General features: G+C 37.3%; 1 protein-coding gene across 4 annotated transcripts in view; it reads left to right on the forward strand.

Moving 5' to 3' along the window:
• The window catches only part of tnksa (tankyrase, TRF1-interacting ankyrin-related ADP-ribose polymerase a), a 119543-nt gene that overhangs the window by 52686 nt on the left and 48448 nt on the right, over nt 1-18409 (forward strand). The gene's annotated exons all lie outside the window — the stretch shown is intronic.

Below are 18409 nucleotides of genomic sequence, written 5' to 3' on the forward strand. Positions count from 1 at the left end.
TAGTAGTACCCCAGAGGTACACCACCTCTTGTTTTAGAAGTTTTAAAGGAACAGTATGTAGGATTGTGGCCAAAACTGGTATTGCAATCACAAAACTTGTGGCTAAAACTGGTACTGCAATCACACAACTGGTGGCCAATACACAAAACGACAACATAAACATCAATTGAGGGCTGCAACTCCACTTTTTAAATGTCAATATCCTGACCAGACCACTGTTGTCAGTGATATAACTATTTGAAATTAAAATGATTTCTTAATGACATATCAGGGCCATTTTATGATTAATTGATAAAAATTTCTTACATACTGTTCCTTTAATGTCCATCCACATTTATTTTTACAATCTATTTTATTAAGATACAAACAGAAAATACAGGAAATATGTTCAAAAAAAGTAAAAATTAAATTTAATAACTTCTTTAGGCATTGTTGGTGTGTAATGTGACCTCTCTTTGCACTAAACACATCTTTAAAATTTCTGTAAAATGAGAAATTAGGATTTAATTTTATTTAGGTTTAAGAGATCCTGCAGTTTCCTGCGATTGCTCAAGTGGAAGGGGAGCTTACCCTAAAAACTTGACTCATCGGTTTACATTTTTATACAGTTTTTAATACCACATACACATTTTCTGGATGTATTTTATTAAAGAGACTGAGAAACAATTATATATGATCACTATAACATTGCAAAAACCACTACCGGTAATCTAATTCTGGCATGGTGGGCTAAGACTTTTGCACATTACTGTATATAGACATTTGTACTGTCTCAATACAGCAATTTAAATGGGCTCTATGTGTCCCATACAGCCTTGTTTTTGTTATCACATTAGAGGACATCTACCTTGATTAAAAAAACACACTGTCAGAGAAAGGTACCAAACTATTCGTTTTTTTGTCACTGGGGTGTTTGTTTACCTTTACAGGTATACAAACATAATATAATCTTCTACCTTTTGGGTACAATATGTACCTTTAAATGTTTTGTACCCTAACATTTAACTGCTCTTAAAAGGTACACAAAATAGCTCCTTATGATATAATGTTTCCCAAAGGGTACATTTCAATGCATTGTATAGACGGTTTCAGCAGTAACAACATAAACAAACAGCGTTCGTGGAACACACGTTACTTCCTGTAAACTCCGCTAAGAATCAATAACAACAAAGTCCTGTTAGAGTAGTTTATTTCTGATAACAAGCTAAATAAACAAGTAGGTTACCTTAGTTCAACTAACAGACGCGGACTGCCCGGGCGCGCGCGAGACAGACGGACCGCGTCATCTTGCGCACACACACGCGTCTCAGTGCAGCTTCCCAGCTATACTCAAGCACGGACACATATGCAGTACAAGTGATTTCTCATAAAAATGGTTATTTTACCAGACCATCAGGGCAGCAATAATTTGCGTCATTTACAGGCTATTCACAAATTAAGGATAGAAAAGTGGCGAAATGTCTGTAGGTTTTTTTTTTATGCGTTAATGCGTTAACATTTTTTTTAACTGATAATATTAATTGTTTAAGTTGTTGAATGTTGAAATTGAAGAAATGTGGAAGGAAATAATATTCACTTTACATGTTCCTTAAGTAATTTGCACGTGTTTTGTATTGAAGATAAATAAATCATGTTATTTAACTCTTTGTCTTGCCAATAAACCGAAAAACCGTGGGAATTTGTTGATTACCGACCGCGGTAAAAAAAATACAAACCGGCCCACCCCTAGAGCTTAGGGCTGTCACGGTTTTGAAATTTGACAAATTAATTGTCTAATAAACTGTAATGATTATGACAATTAATTGGCTGTTTTAGGGCTTTGACGATTATGACGATTAATTGTCTGTTATATTGGTTTGACATTTAATTCTTATATTTTTTCTGTGTTTATAAAATTATTTTCACATTTTGTTGTCATTTATTTAAATTAAATCTTTTGCAAGGTTCATCTGGCAGTAAATATTAATACACATTTAAGACATATTTAAAAATAATCTGATACTGTCTCATTTATACAGACGCTTGCAGCTTCCCCGTGTTTTTTTTTTTAGAAAGATATGCAATCATTGCGGTGATCTGAAATCATCGCGATGAGGTCAAACAATCGCGATGAGAGGATTATTTAATCATTGTGACAGCCCTAACTGAGCTAACGTTACTGTGCAAAAAGATGACTATATAATGTATACAATCTTAACTACAGATCGGCTTCCAAACCTGTCATTAAAGAGCTGTAATCCATGATCGCCGTCTTCCCTAGTCTTTAGGAAACAAAAACATTTGTTATTTTCGACGAGGTATTTGTTGCAGAGTTCGGTTTAGCAACTACTCAGACCAATAAACAAACAGAAACGGGAAGTTCCACTCAGATGCGTAATCACTTCACCGCAAGTTCGTCAGATGAAACCGTCTATACCCATAAAGGTACAAATATGAACCTTTGAGGGTGCCACCCCAGTGACAGAAAAGGAACTGTTTTATAAGGTAGCATTTGGAAATACAGGTTATAGGGGTTTATAGTGTTTCATTGTGATAAGTTCAAGATTTGTCATCGTAATTATGTAAATCGTAAATGTGGAGAGTTGTGTTTATACAGTATAGTGGACCATCATACTTAAAATCTTTTTTATAATTTAGTACATGACTTGGCAAAGTTGTTTATGTGAAACCGCTATTAAATTGATTGGACTAGTTTCTTATGCAGAAAATTCTGATAATTTGTACTTATCTGCACAACATGGAATAGAAATTTCTCTGATATTTGGCTAATGTCAGTTCCAAGATTAAAGAAAACCCTCAGGTTGTTTTGAAGATCTGCTGCAGTTTACTTTCTATATATTGGTGGATGCTTTTATCTAAAGCAACTTACAATGCATTTAAGCTATACATGTTATCAATATGTGTTACCTGGGAATTGAACCCATGACCCTTGCGGTGCCAACAAATATTTTTTCCACTTAGTCTGTGGTTAACAGTTTTAAATCGTTAATTCAGTCATGCATATGAGATTACTTCGCTGTGTTTCCACATATTTGATTCATCTTTATTTTAAGATGTCTCCTTACACCAGACATTTTGGCAGCACTGCATGCTAGACTGTGTTAAAACTGGCTTTTCCATCAGTGTTTCTGTCAGTGTTAATGTCACAGGACAAGCTACCAGCAGTACTGTAGCAGAAGTGCCCTAATCTCTCTGTGAGATCAAGAGCTTGATTTAGAGGAATTGCTCTCTCAACCAGTTTTGTGTGTCACCCTCATGCATATTTATTTAATATTGACTGATTTTCCAAGCAGGCTCACCAAAATGCTTTGAGAAGAGTTTAAGCTGCAGACTTGGACTCTTGTGTCTGTGAAGGCAAATCCACTTTGAATCATAACTGAAATTCAATAATTTTAATGTTAATTCTACAGACCCTGTATGTACGACCCTGTATGTATTACCCAATACATTTATCAGTGCTGACCAGCAATGACCTGTCATTGTTGTTTGTGATAACAACATTTTATCTATTCATTATCATTAAAATCATAAACCGATTAAGTATTTGAGTAAAAACACAACTTTTTGTATGACATGCAGATTTTTTTGCTTTAAAGTGTCCGGTCTGCATCCAGACTCGACTGAACATTTTTAATTCATTGCAGCACTGCGGCTAAAAACAGTCATCCCCGGGCTGCTCTCCAGTGTTTATTTTCCCAAATTTATCTCTTAACATAAATTTCTCCTTTTTCATTAGAATGCTGATCTATCGCTTCATGTCAGCAAACACTGCTCTTAGTATCGTTCATGTTTTAAAACAGCCTAGATTGAAATTCAGCCCTTAACTTGTATAACAAGGTCTCTATTCATCTTAAAACAGGTGAGAGAAGTGTGGGCTCTGTGTGGATGTATCTGAGATTGGCTTTTATCGACCCATAGGCTCTTGTGGCCCATATCACTCCTTACCGTATTAACTGACCTCTGCGATAGAGTCTAATTCACATCACCCTCATAACAATGGGTGTTCGTTATTAGAGAAAGTGTTTGTTCTATGTGACACGCCGTAATTTTTAATGAATTATATCATTTAGAGAAATCTCATGTTTACCCTCTTATCTGGGATCTTAATGGATTTTACCGAGAGCATATATTGGCATAGCATTGTGTTTAATATATTTCGGTTCAAGAGATATGTAAATGATTTTTTCAATCACCCCGACGATGCCTATTGAAAATAAAGAGCTGGCGTGTGCTTTGCACCAGAGACAATCTTCATCTCTTGGTCCTAATGAAAAAGCGCTTTTTTGGGGCCCATCTGCTTTAATTGGCTGTTTTGCTTTCATAGGCAGCTTTATGCATGGATTGAGATCTAAACTAACATCAATTGCAGCTTCTGCATGCTTATGCCTAAATCATGGATGCCTTTATTTGCGTTCTTAGCTTCTGAATACACCAAATAAACCCTCAGTGCATCCGAAGACCCAATATTAAACACAGAGAAGGACTAAAAGAGGAACTAAATGTTAGCCCTGCTATCAGAAAACTGTAATCCTTTGTTATATTGATGTAATTAAAGGATCCTTTCATATATAGGTCTAAGGAGATATTTGTCTTGTTGTCTTGATCTCTGCTGTACTGTAGTATCAAATGCTGTTGTGCCCACAGACTGGCCACAGATGTCTGATGGCATATATGGAATAGATTTACATTTATGCATTAGGCGCATTATCAAAAGTGACTTACAGTGTATTACAAGGTATCTTATCAGTATGTGTGTTTCTAGGGATCGAACCCTTTGCGCTCCTAAAGCAATCAAGCAACAGGCTTATGCAACTCCTAGAATAAATGCACAAATTTTTTACATTTTCTTTTTTTCTTTTTACATCTAGAGTAAATAACTTTTTTAAAAGTTTTTTATTTTCAACCCACCATTGGGTCAAAAAGGAACAAACTCTGCCTTTTGGTGAAATTAACTCGGAAAACGTATATATTTGTCCCAGAATTTAGTTTGAAACACCCCAGCAAAGGTCAAATTAATCTATAGCAGAATAAAAGTTTTTGTTTACATCATATATGTGTGTGTGAACTGTGTATAATAACTTTGTATAGATAAATGCACACACACATGCATGTATACATTTAAGAAATGTTTACATGTGTATATACATTTGTCTATTTATGTATAATTTATATTATATAAATACTTAATATATAAATGTATATTTTTTCTTAAAATTATACATGCGTGTGTGCGTATTTATATATACACAATTATTATACACAGTTCTCAAATATATACGATGTAAACAAAAACTTTTATTCTGCTATAGATTAATCGCGAAAAAATTGGTATGCATCCCTAGTTAAATTACTACCTAGGTTGTTAGGTTCATCCCTTTTTGATCCAGTGCTGGGTTGAAAATATTTTTTGTCTGTGTAACTCCAGTTAGCAAGCTGTGAGGTTGACCAAATTATCCAGATATTAACTAGATTGTTTTGGGCAGTCATTTTTCTGACATTTTAATTTTATTTTTATAACAATAGTTGAGACTGTCTGGCCATAAGTGTTTTCTATTGCAGTATATAAGCTGCATTTACACTCGCACAAAAAATTCGGATTTAGTGCTTACATCTAACACAGATCGGATATTAGTGCACATGTATAAACACAAAAAACTTACAGAGATCCGATTTTTTCCTATCTGTTCTGAGCACTTCCAAATGTGGATTTTTTTATCGAATACATATCCTATATCCAGACACCCGAACTGCGTCTAAACATACCCGATTCAGCTTGATTATGACGTCAATGTTCCACGACGGATTGAGCTGACCATCATTATTTCGCACCTAAAGAAAGGAAGAGACACGCTAAATGGCTGCACCTGGCTGCAATGCCAGCGCAGAATAAAAAGCATTAAAACCAAGTATTAGGAAGTTAAGGATCACAAAAACCGCAGTATTCAGGACAGAATGACCTTTGCCCATTTTATGAGCAATTAGAGCGAATTTTGGGCTATAAACCTAGCTGCCGGCCCCCGAAGTTCTCAACAGTTTTTCAGAAGACGACGTGATGACAGAGAAAGACAATGTGGAGGATGATGCCGAAGGTAATCATTAACAATGTCCTTTACTTTAAATAAGAGATGATGATATTATTGTTGGATAGCTAAGAATATACCCAGTTAAGCTAGCATTCTGTCTGGGCGGGAGTTTAATGTAAACACGAACATCGGATATGAGGCGTGTCTAAAGTATGTGTAAACAGGCAGGGCAAAAAAATCGGATTTGATCAAAAGATCGGATCTGTGCATTAAGACTTAACGTGTCAATGCAGCCTTAGTGTGGCATTTCAAATATCAGATAGCACCGCCCTTCACACAAAAATCTGTGAACTGTGGTAGGCTGTTTTATATGTCAATCAATCTCTTACCGTCCTGACTCCTGAATCTGTGTATCTTGGCCACATTAGCATGGATATGTGGCTTTTTAAGCTATGTAATCTGGCTATGTGAGGCTCCCTGTTCAGTAACTGCAGAATGCCATTAAGGTGAAAGACCTTGAAAGATTGTTGTAAGGTGGAAGAAGCGTATTATTTAGAGCCCCGTCTCTTTAATTTCATAGCCAATTTCATCCTCCTGATACTCTGGCTGCAACCATGAAATAAGTGATTTGAGTTACAGCGACCGCCAGCACTGTTTAGAGCTTTCTCTACAAACACCCCCATCCTTTAAAACTCCATTTTAAAATTTAGCTGGGCCACTGCCAATCCCCATATGGTAAAATGATGTGTTCTGTGCACAGACAGGAAAGGCTTACTTGTTCCCCTGTATATATAATTTATGTGAATCTTTTTACTCCTAGTAATAACATAACGACATTTGCCATGGCCTTTCTTTCATGGCACAAAAGTCATTGAATAGCTACCGCCACCTCTTTGTTCAAAAGGTGTGGGTTGTTTATGTTGGTGACACTGTTCCCAGTGCCATAGTTTTGTTTTATAGTGCTCTTTTCAATATACCATATCCTTGCCTGCATGTTTCTTTTGCTTTCTAGAGAATACACATAAAGCAAGCATAAGCAAATACGCTGTGTGATCAAGATGGTGGCCCAGCAGGTCCATTGCTCCATGTTGCCTGTAGTCACAACATATGGTTTGCCACCCAATGCATTAATTGCAGACCTGAATACAAGACTTTATATGTTTCCAACCTAAGGTTTAACTGTCCAAAAAATGGAAACATCTCCGAACTAGCATGAGATGCGTTATAAGTGAACCGCTTTTCATTTTATAATTATATGTTTGGCCCAGTGGTCATCACACTTTCATCCCTGAATGCTATAACAGATGGGCCGGGACCCTCAATTTATTGCTTGCTGTTTTCCACACACCGACAGCACCTCACTCAAGACATAATACAGGACACATCACTCATAAATCAAAATATTGATTTCAACATAGTGTTTTTCCCTATGTCTTGATAGATATTGTACACATAAAATTTTTAAAGTGCACATATTTTATTATTAAAAAACGTTATTTTGTGTATTTGGTATAATACAATGTGTTCGCGTGGTTTATGAAAAAAAAACATTCTTTTACACACACCGTACATTTTTCTAGCTCCAGATTTCACTCTCTTCCTGAAACGCACGGATTTGAAAATCTCTGTGTCCCTGATTGAACAGCTAATCTGGATGTTGTGATTGGCCTGAAAATCTCTGACGTCGGCAGGAAATGTGACGCTCCTTACCATGTTTAAAACATTCGGTTGCTAACAGGCGTTAACTTACAGGCTGTGAGTCCAAAGCGGTAGGAATTATGATAATGTCGGTCTTGTCTACATCACCAATTCCAGGAAGTAAACTATTGCCTTACAATACGTGTGTTTGCTGTAGTCCAAGAAAAGAGATTTGTGTTGGAGAAGATAACTTGCGTCATCGTTTGTGGTTCGTACCTTTTGCATATCATTATGCACTAATACGCACTTACACACCAAAGGAAATTTAAAAACGGGACTCAGACAATAGGTGCTCTTTAAATAACTGGCATTTTATGGAATAGTTGGTGAGTTCGAATAGGTTTTTCATGGCAAGTCTCAGACAAAATTGGAATGCGCTGTGTTTGGATATTCTTGCACATCTATTTAGTTTAACAGCACGACCCTACAGGCTTGTATCGCTTTCAACATCATTCCTAATGAAAGGTGATGATGGGAGAGCATGCAGTCTTCTTTGCTGGTAAACATCTCATTAGAGCTTCTGCCACACGCACTGAGATCTCTCCCAGCATCTTGCATGGGTTTTGATGTGGACCAGGACCATTAGGTATAGCAACACACATGTATTGAAAGCTTGCCCGTAGTCTTATGTGAAAATCCACTTCATCATGTGCTCCATAATGTATGTTGAATATATAAAATATATATATAATATATACCAGGGGTGGGCATTCCTGGTCCTTGAGGGCCACTGTCCTGCAAAGTTTAGCTCCAACCTTAATCAAACACACCTGAAAATCCTAATTAAAGGCTTCAGTATGATTTGGAAATGACATTCAGGTGTGTTTGATTAGGGTTGGAGCTAAACTTTGCAGGACAGTGGCCCTCCAGGACCAGGAATGCCCACCCCTGATATATACTGTAAGCTTTACCACAAATTGAATGCTACTGTTTGTTTTTGTAACATTTCAGCTTATAGGTGCATATATTTATATTTATAATTGTTTTGTTGGTTTGCTATATGTATAAATATTGGTCTTGAAAAGTCGTCTTGTTTCTCTGGATATTTATACCTCTTTGCAGTGCGCTTACTATGTGTAGTTTTCCTCAGAGTACTCTATTTTCAGTTTTTACACAATGTCTTCATGTAGCGTGGGAGGCAAAGGTCTTGACAGTTCTGTTCTTGAGTTTATTGCTCAGATTAAATAGGTCTCTCAAGTCAGCAGTCATCAAGAGTGTTGCTCTTAGATTTACTATCATAGTTCATTCTCCAGTATCTCTATACGGGAGTGCTGTATCTCAATTTTTTTGAATGTATGCCTGTATATTTGTTGGAAAATATATGTGTGACCCTGTGTTGGGTGTAGGTTTGAGTAACAATGAACTAAATGCAGTTACCTGGGGAGTGGCACAAAGGCACACTGGCACAAAGGCGGTCCCACATTGTCATGTCTAGGACAAATGACATCACACACTGGATGCACATATTTTGCATGCATCAGCTCAAGTATTACTCAATGTCTGTTCCTGATGAAAGATTGCCTAGTTTTAACAATCTTTCTTTTCATTTAACAATAGTTGACTTTTGCATGTTAATCAGTATATGATGCAGGTAAATCTGATTTTTGCTTTCTTATAGCTGTTATTCAGTGTTTGGTAGAATCCTGTGAAGGCTTTTTTTATCGTATTAATGCAGTGTTGTGCCGTTCATCTTGCAGCCTAGGATAAAGGCCATTTGTAAATTTAAAGGTGCCGTAGAATGTAAAGTAGTAATTACCTTAGGCATAGATGGATAATATGAACTGAATGGATTCCAAAATGATAAAAATCTAATGTTTAACTCTAGGGAAGCTGGAAAATGAGAATATTTTAAAATCTGCATCTTCTGATCCTCTGATACAGGCTCAAAAATAAGGTCTGTTTGTGCACACACACAGAGCTACTGGAAGAAAAGCTGCTTATTATTCATGAACCTTTTAAAAAAAGTCATAATAGACCATTTCATTCTGGGGACAAATCCTAGAGTTGTAAATAAACATGTGAAACTGTTTCTGGATCATTTTTGCACTACATAAAGCCAGAAACCTTCTGTGTAGATATCAGGAACAATGTACCTTATTGTTTTAATGCATTCTTTGGCACCTTTAATGTTAATTTAGGACAAATATAATGCAATTAAATGTTAAACTATGTGTGGCGCTGCAGGATTTTAAGCAGAACTCTGTGCACTGACAATAGGACAGGTGCTAAATGAAGCCGCATGTTTGTACACTGTTGACATTTCTGACAGGCGGCAAATGTGTCTCTTTGTTTTCACGTGACATGTAATTAGATTATTACTCATTTTCAAACCTTTCTCATATTTATGTTTTAGTTTTTGTCTTCCTCAGATTTGTGCATCACGTACAGAGTAGTTTATCCCCTGTCATATGTTCTTGATGGCCGTGTTGTCTCAGCGTTTCGTGGCAGCTGTGACCCTGGAGTAGCTCACTGAAGCATCAGCGTGTTAAATGTAGCTTTCTGAACTGCTTTGTATTCAGGTTGGGCTTCTGCCTACCTCTCTCTGCCTGCATGTGAGAAGTCGGCACGTGGTTGATGCTCTCGGATCGCAATTTATCACAACCTGTGAAGATCCAGTGCCCCACAGACCCATGGTAATGTGGAGGAAGAACATGATTTAAAACCATTGAGAGAGAATACAGATCACCATTCAGGACAGGGCTCCTCTAACATCTTTGGTTAAATCTACAGTATATATTGTATATATTTAGCATTAGGGCTGGGCAAAAAAATCGATTTTTCGATTAATCGTTTTTTAAAACGTGGTCTCAAAGAGCAGAATCGATTTTTTTTTCATATTTATTTTCGCAAACATTGAACGGAGGAATGGAAGCATTTTAGATTTTGCAAGCAAGACGTGTTGTGGCTTTTAATTTCTTTTTATTAATTACCCACTTGTAAACTGCTGTTCACTGTTCTTTTTTATTAATGTAGTATGTGTATTAAATCTATATTCATTGAGTTGAATCGAGAATCGAGTATAAAAACCTACCTGAGAACCGGAATCGAAAATTTCATCGAGAATCGGAATCGAATCAATTTGATAGCTTGTGAATCGAAATCGAATCGATCTGGAACATCTGAATCGATACCCAGCCTTATTTAGCATATTGCACTTAAAATAATGTTGGTATTTTTTGTTTCGAATTTAAAAGTACACATATCCCCCAACAGCATTAGCCAGAATGCTTTAATAACTTGTGTGCTGCAAGTTAAGTTATTAAGAATAGAAACACGTTTAACTATTTGGTTAATTTTATTGTAATAGTCTCTCGCCACCTCTTGCTGTTTTTTCTGTCTGTCCTTTGCATTTTATGACTCCCCTTATTAGCCTAAACCTCTCACGTGACATTGTTATGATTATCCGCTACGGTTTGACCCAAGGCTAGCCGTGGCCTATCCCAAACTGCTGTCCGTAACCAAAAGCATCATTTGCATCCATTAGATGTCACACCAAGTTCAAAGCGACCTGAACAGTGATGGGGTGAGTTTTCCCTGGAAGAGGCCGGTGGTGGGTCAGGGATGGAAGCTCTTCTCGTCCCCCTCAGGGACAAGTTTAATCTCCTTATCATCGCCTCCAGAACTTCGCGATGCTATCGACCGGCCAGGGTGACTGAGGGCACAGAGCCGGCTGGTGTCTTGTGGCTCTTTTAAAGGGTTCATTTACTGGGCTGTGAGGGAGAGCGCAGTCACTTAAAGAGACTGTGATTTGGCCGGGAGCAACCAGGAGGGAGTGTCGGAGAGCGAAAGGAAGGAGTTGTAGCTGTCTAAAGGATGGGAGAAGCGGAGTCATTAGTCTACTGTCTGGAAAAGAAAGTGTCAGTGGAGACATAGACGCTGCTCATCATGTGTTAAAGGACAGACTTAGCTTTATCTTTGCTCAAGTAGCGCTTTGTGTTGCGGTGTTTCATAGCAAGGATGCTACGAGTAAACAGGCTTTTCATCAAAATGGTAGAAAACACAAGTAATAGGAGATACAGAATGGCGGCTAAATAAATGGAAAAATTCTGACCCTGGGGCACATTTTGAAGTGTTTTTGCTCACTTGGACAAATAGATTAAGGGTAGAAATGCATACACAGTGTTTGGTATGCGCCGCACATACCACAGTGAATGTCTATTTGCTGTTTCTTTATATCAGTTTAACACTTTATTTATTGCGAGAATGAAAAATGCATTCGTCGCGTTTATCACTAACATCCCTGAAACAAGATAAAATGACCTGATAGGTTGAATTATGTAAACTTTCAAGTATTTTTAGAGAATCTACAATAACTTTTGTGGCACTGCCAGCTATTTTCATTTGTTTATGCTGAAGTCTAATGAAAAATCTCCCAGTGCCACAAGTCAAAATGCATTTATATTCAGTATCTTTTAATATATGCATTAGATTTTCTCAAAAAGCCATAGCCTTACTTTTACTTAGGAGGTCAATTTATCTTTTATCCTCTGGAAATCATGATATGAAGATTTTTTTGTGGAATTTTTTCTAATGTCGCTTTTTTCATTGCATAGTACACCACTGCTTGGGTCCATACTTTTTTTTTGTACCACCTCGGTTGGGGTTCCAAGCGACCCGAGCGTAAACCAAAATGTCGCATAACTATAATGTAAAAGATTAGCTTTACCTTCGTGCCAGCTTGCGCTGTCTCGAGTAAACCTGTTGTCATCTGTGCTTTGCCGTAAGTCCCCAAACTCCCTTTTAGCGATGAAAAACATCCACAGGTTGAGAATCAGAAACACTATAACAGTTATTTCCAAACTTTCAGTTTGTGGCGGCACATTCGCGTCGCGCATGTCCGCATATTTGCTTAAATGCAACTTGAATGAGGCTCAGCGGAGCGCATCAACTGACGCCACTGGTGTTTGTACAGAAACTGTCATGTGAGACAGAGGTAGTGATAAACGCGATGTGCAAACATCTATTTGTGGTGGTCAATTTTAATTTTGTGGCAGACTGAGAAATAAATGAATGTATGGGGATGTATATCATTCCAACAATGCTCTCACTTGTATGATGTCACAGCAGTAGGCAGTGCAAATATAACGACACGCCTATAATCCCTCCCACTGCGAAGTGTTACTTAACTCGATGGAAAAGCTAACCATGCCAAAGTGAGATGAGCTGACCCGACCTAACCTATACTGTGGGGTACTATGCAATGGAAAAGCGCTATAACTAATAAAAAAGTTACTGTACATGGTTAGTTGAGTCCAGATCCACATCAGACCTCTATTATGAAAGCGACTTGATAGAATAGTTATCCTGGTTAGTCTCAGCACCGACAAGCATAGTTTTGCTCAATAGTTCTCAAACTTTTCGGCATGCTCCCCTCCTTTTGTGTAGAAGAAAAGAAAAGAAAATTCATGACAAAAACTTTTTGAATTAAACACAACTTATTAAATTATTCAATGTAGTGCTGTTGAATATTTTGTCGCCATATTTTTCTTCGACTTAATTACACAGAAGTTATGATAAATTCAAATCTCATATAACTGGGGCCCCTCTGGCACCATCTCACACCCCCCAGTTTAGGAACCGCTGGTTTAACTGATCAAATAACTTGCGTTCTTCCCTGAGCTCAGAGGAGTCAGCGTAAAATCAAAGCTGAGATGAATGACTTGGCATCGCTCATTTTCTCGCGGTGGAGAAGAATTCATCAGTGACGTACCGGCTTTGAAGATTTCTCAGAACATGGAGTGAATGCCGCGCTCGCGTGTCAATAGGATACACTTCAAGCGCATGATTTGCCACGGTCTGGGTCTAAAAATGATGGAGCCCTCTGAAGTGCAGGACGTTATTAACGCGGCACACTGAAGCACATTATCAAGATGCCTTCTACAGGAGCTCAGGGAAAAACAATCACTTACCGTCTGCCTACCGCAGATCCCATCAATCATGTCACAGATGTTCTACGGTTAACAATTGACTTTTTCATTTTCCTTCTTGCTTGTTTTTACACCACTGCTACTGCTTTTTTCTAGATTATGTTTGAGCTGAGCTCTGTTATATGAATGTTATGGCAATTTTACTAGGTCCTCTTTACGGTAGCGATCCCAGAACATTTACTGGAGGTTTTTTTTTGTTCACACAGAAGCCTCTATGCTCTATTTTCTGGGACCCAAGTGCTGTTTGAAAGGGGTTAACCATTTAACATGATATGCATGATAATCATAATGCATGATATGTTTGTTTAAATCACAATTTAAACATTTGGCACATTTTGACTATTTGTGTATTTTACATTGGGTTGTTGGAACCGAGCAATTCTCATCTGTGCCAGCACACTGAAGGTCATTGATCCATTGAATGCCTTATTATTAGACTGGGAGGGATTGTGAAACAGAGCTGTTTATATGGTGTGATAACATTTGCTTTAACATATTGCAGGCTTAGCTGAAAGATTATGTGTGCTGGAGGAAAATGATGTGGGAAGAGGCTTGTGAAGGAATTAGCACAGGCAGATTTGCTTTGCAGCAGGTCTTATTGCTCTGATCCAGCGTTGCTCCAGACAGCTCTCTTGCTCTGTGCTTGGCTGGCTTCGGGTTTAGAGAGCATGCACTACTTGTGAAATCATGTAGGTGGAAGGATTCGCGGCACACGGAAACACAAATTTTAGATGCAAGCATTTATGATAGTTGAAACAATAATATATGTGCATATAAATGCACTTGCCGGTGTTTGTGTTACCTTTAAAGGCAACCTTCTTTATAGTGAAAGATAATTCACCCAAAAATTATAATCATGTTATTTTCTCAGTAAATCCTCATTTTAGGGAGTATTTGATTGGATAAAATTATGAGATGAAGTTATTAATATATTTGATACATTTTCCCAGAACGGTGAGACTTATTGTTTTAAATTTTGGCAAATTTTGTGTTTCATACAAATTTTGTTAACTACACTGGCATACAGATAAGCCTCAAAGATAATAGCATGGACATGGCAAAATTCCAATGGTAGGTGCATGGGATGTGTGGGAATTTGTGAATGACATGCATTCCGGTTCACTGGAAATCTGCAGAGCTTTCCCTAGAATTCCGTCAGGTCCTGCCGATAAGACATCTAATTGAAGAAGCCACCTGCTTTGCTAGAAATAAACGAATGGTGAACAATCTGTGCAGTGATTTTTGTTGGGAACGTGTTCATTTACTGACAACTTTTTTCCCTCATTTCCATATTTGTGGAATATTTGGTGTCTGTTCGAGCGTCTGTTCGAGGACCTCTTTGCAAAATCAATCCGCGCCCCCGTATAAAAGTAGGAGGAGGGAAGGAACACAGTTTTGGTGTATGTGAAGCTCAAGTTGTGTTTTTTGCCTGCCTTTATCTCTCACTCATACGCACACAGGCCTCATTAAAGTTAATTATCGGGCGTGTGTTTGTCTATGCTTTCCAGCAGTGGACTCCTGGGAAAACTTGAACCCCTGACAGCCCGATTTAAAATAGCATCCCGTCGGACGTGCTGGTTGTTAACACCTTCAGGGTTCCATCGGGACCACCATTAATGGGGGGTGGGGATTATAATATTGTGATTAGGACAGTGGAACATGTGCCCTTAATATGCTATTTTTTTTTTATATGAAAAAATAAGGGGGTATTTGTTTTCTTGAGTTTTAAAGAGAGGTAATGCCTTATTGATTTGCTGTGCGTGTAACTAGCATTAGTGTGCTCTGTAACCCTTTTGTCCCTGTTTGCATTCAGCTAGTGTGACTCCTTTCACTGGATCTTGTGTTGCTTCACAGTGCTATGGGAGAGATTGTCAAACCATTTCAATGCTGTTATGTGTAAATCAACGCTATCAACGGGTTAGTTAGCCGACCAAAGCAATGTTTTGAAAGGCTCCGTCCGCTCCGATTTCACGGTAGTTATAGCATGTACTGCAGTCATGGTAACAACCGTAGAGAAGCACTTACCGTTGCCATGGTTACAGGTCACAATTCCTTCATAGAAAGACAAGAGGAAAGCAACACAGACAATGGGATATTTCTGTAGTGATGAAAAACATACACATACTGTCTCTTATTTGCTTTCTTTTCACACTCCTTCTGCTGGATCACTATTAATGACTTGCAAGAAATAATGAAGCCGTGTGTGTCTGATAGATATTCAAAACCTTCAGCTATGGAAAGGTTTTAGATGTCTGATTTGTTCATTAAATTTTTTTGCACACAACAATTCATAATCTATCCAATTCTTATGACGATTTTTTTATATTTACTCAAAAGGTAACTCTTCTATTTTATGAAAGTTTTACCGCAAAGTTCACGTATTTTTTACAGTACTGAGTAGTATTTAAAATAATAAAAAATTGTTTTACACCAAATTTGTTTGTGATATGTATATTTATGTTAGGGCTGCCTGATATTGGAGAAAAATATGCGATTTTGCTATATACTATACATAACTTTTTCAAGTATTAAAATAATTTATTTATTGCAGACCACTGTAATATGCACATATGTGGCCCAGGACCACAAAAACAGTCAATTTTTTTAAATTGAGATTTATACATCTTCTGAAAGTTAAATTAATAAGCTTTCCATTGATGAATTTTTAGGATATGACAATATTTGGTTGAGATGCAACTATTTGAAAATCTGGAATCTGAACAAAAAAAAAATGGAAATATTGGGAAAATCGCCTTTGAAGTTGTCCAAACGAAGTCCTTAGCAACTGCATCTACTCACAAAACAAAAATTTTCATATATTTATGCTAGGAAATTTACAAAATCTCTTCATGGGATACAATCTTTACGTAATATCCTAAAGATTTTTGACATAAACATGTATTTTGTCCCATACAATGTATTGTTGGCTATTGCTACAAATGAAGAGTTTGGTTCCAAAACGCATTAAACGGCATTTAAAAAAATTGTTGCCGCCAAACTCAGTATTGTATTTGGTCAGTATTAAAAAGTAAATACTTAATTTTACGCAAAATCCGATATCCCCCCCCCCCGTGTTATTCTGTCATTTTCTCCCATTTTTTCAAACTGCGATAAACAGCAGTCCACCTTTTCTGCAGAATGCAATAAATCCTCTTTAACAAATCACTGCTCACTATTCCACGCATTGTAAACAATAATGGCGGTGCTTTGAATTCACACAAAATCCTAGTTTTCCTAATCTACTTTGTACTTCGTGATCAACAAACAAACAAAACAAAATAATACTTTTGATGGCATTAATAAACCTGTGGTGGTTTTTTTGTGGCGGGGAAGAAATGTAAGCCATCAAAATCTAATAATTTACGTGAGAGGCACTCGGGAGAAGGTAAAATGCCAGCTGGTGCTTGTTCTTACACAACAGCATCAAGCTTCTGTCATGCTAACACATTGACCACAAAGGATCATAGTAAAAACTTCAAGCAGGACAAAAACAAAAATCAAGCAGGACAAAAACATTTTACAGCTGATCGCTGTCAAAAAGTTCAGCGACGTCCCAAGGATGACAGCAGCAATGACAGTGTTCTTAATATGACAAAGTAAGTGTTTTGATTAATGCCATTAATGTTTATTTCTTTTAATCAGTGTATACCACTAGTCAACTAAATGAATATAACATGGCAAAGATTAATGCACATTTATATATTGATTCAACAGATTTATAGCATTTTGAATAAAAACCGTATGAATTTATTGCATTTTGTGGAAAAAATAATCAGTTTTTATAATAGATCTTTGAAAATCAAATTATGGATTCGAATTTTTAATGTTATTATAACATAAAGATGCTATGTAAAAGTTAGTAACAAAAAAAGTGGTTTTCATCTTGTTACTTTCTTGGTATAGAAAACACATTTTTACCTAAATTAGTTAAAATGGATTTATTGCGTTTTGGAACCAAACTCTTCAAATACCCTTGTGACTTAGGACTGGTTTTGTGGTCCAGGGTCACATATTCAATATTTCCGTTATTGTGTGCAACCCTAATTGATGCTTATAAAATATAGTGCTCTTATATTTAGTCTTTACATTTATGCATTTGGCACTTATCAAAGCAACTTGCATTTGAGTTATACATTTTCTCAGCATGTGAATCATACCCTGGGATCGAACCTATGGTTTGGTTGTTGCTAATGCAATGCTCTACCAATTAAGCTACAGGTCCTCTGTACTGAATTCCCACAAGTGTAGCACATTACAGATGGCTCACTTACAATGTTTCATTTAGGTTAGTATAGACGGGCGCGACATGGCCTGCTAGGTTTTGGTTCGGAGCTGTGTTGATGTAGCAGAACTGACTTCAGTGTGCAGTGATTTATGTCTACTGGCTGCTTGTTTTTTTTTTGACTGGGCAGAGTTCCCTAAGCACTTCCCATTTGAGTGACCCTCACTGCCTGCCTCATACTCGCGCTTCAGGGTCTGTTGATGAAAGGTCATCCCTGCCACATTGTTTTATTGTCACTTTCTGTAAGCAGTCATCCGAATGGATTCGGCTCACCTGTACAATCTGTCTTCCAGCTCTGGAAATTAGATGACGGAGACAAACACACTAAGAATACTCAATTTCAGGATTTATGTTAGGCGTTTTGCTAACTGTAGGATGTAGGGGGTAATATTTCCAATTGTACATCTTTAGGCAGCACATTTATCTTGCGTGATTCAATAGGAAACAGCAATGCAGCTGGGATGTGTTGGGCTTTTAAA

This window comes from Paramisgurnus dabryanus, chromosome 18 (assembly GCF_030506205.2).
Source record: "Paramisgurnus dabryanus chromosome 18, PD_genome_1.1, whole genome shotgun sequence".
NCBI classification, from domain to species: Eukaryota; Metazoa; Chordata; class Actinopteri; order Cypriniformes; family Cobitidae; genus Paramisgurnus; species Paramisgurnus dabryanus.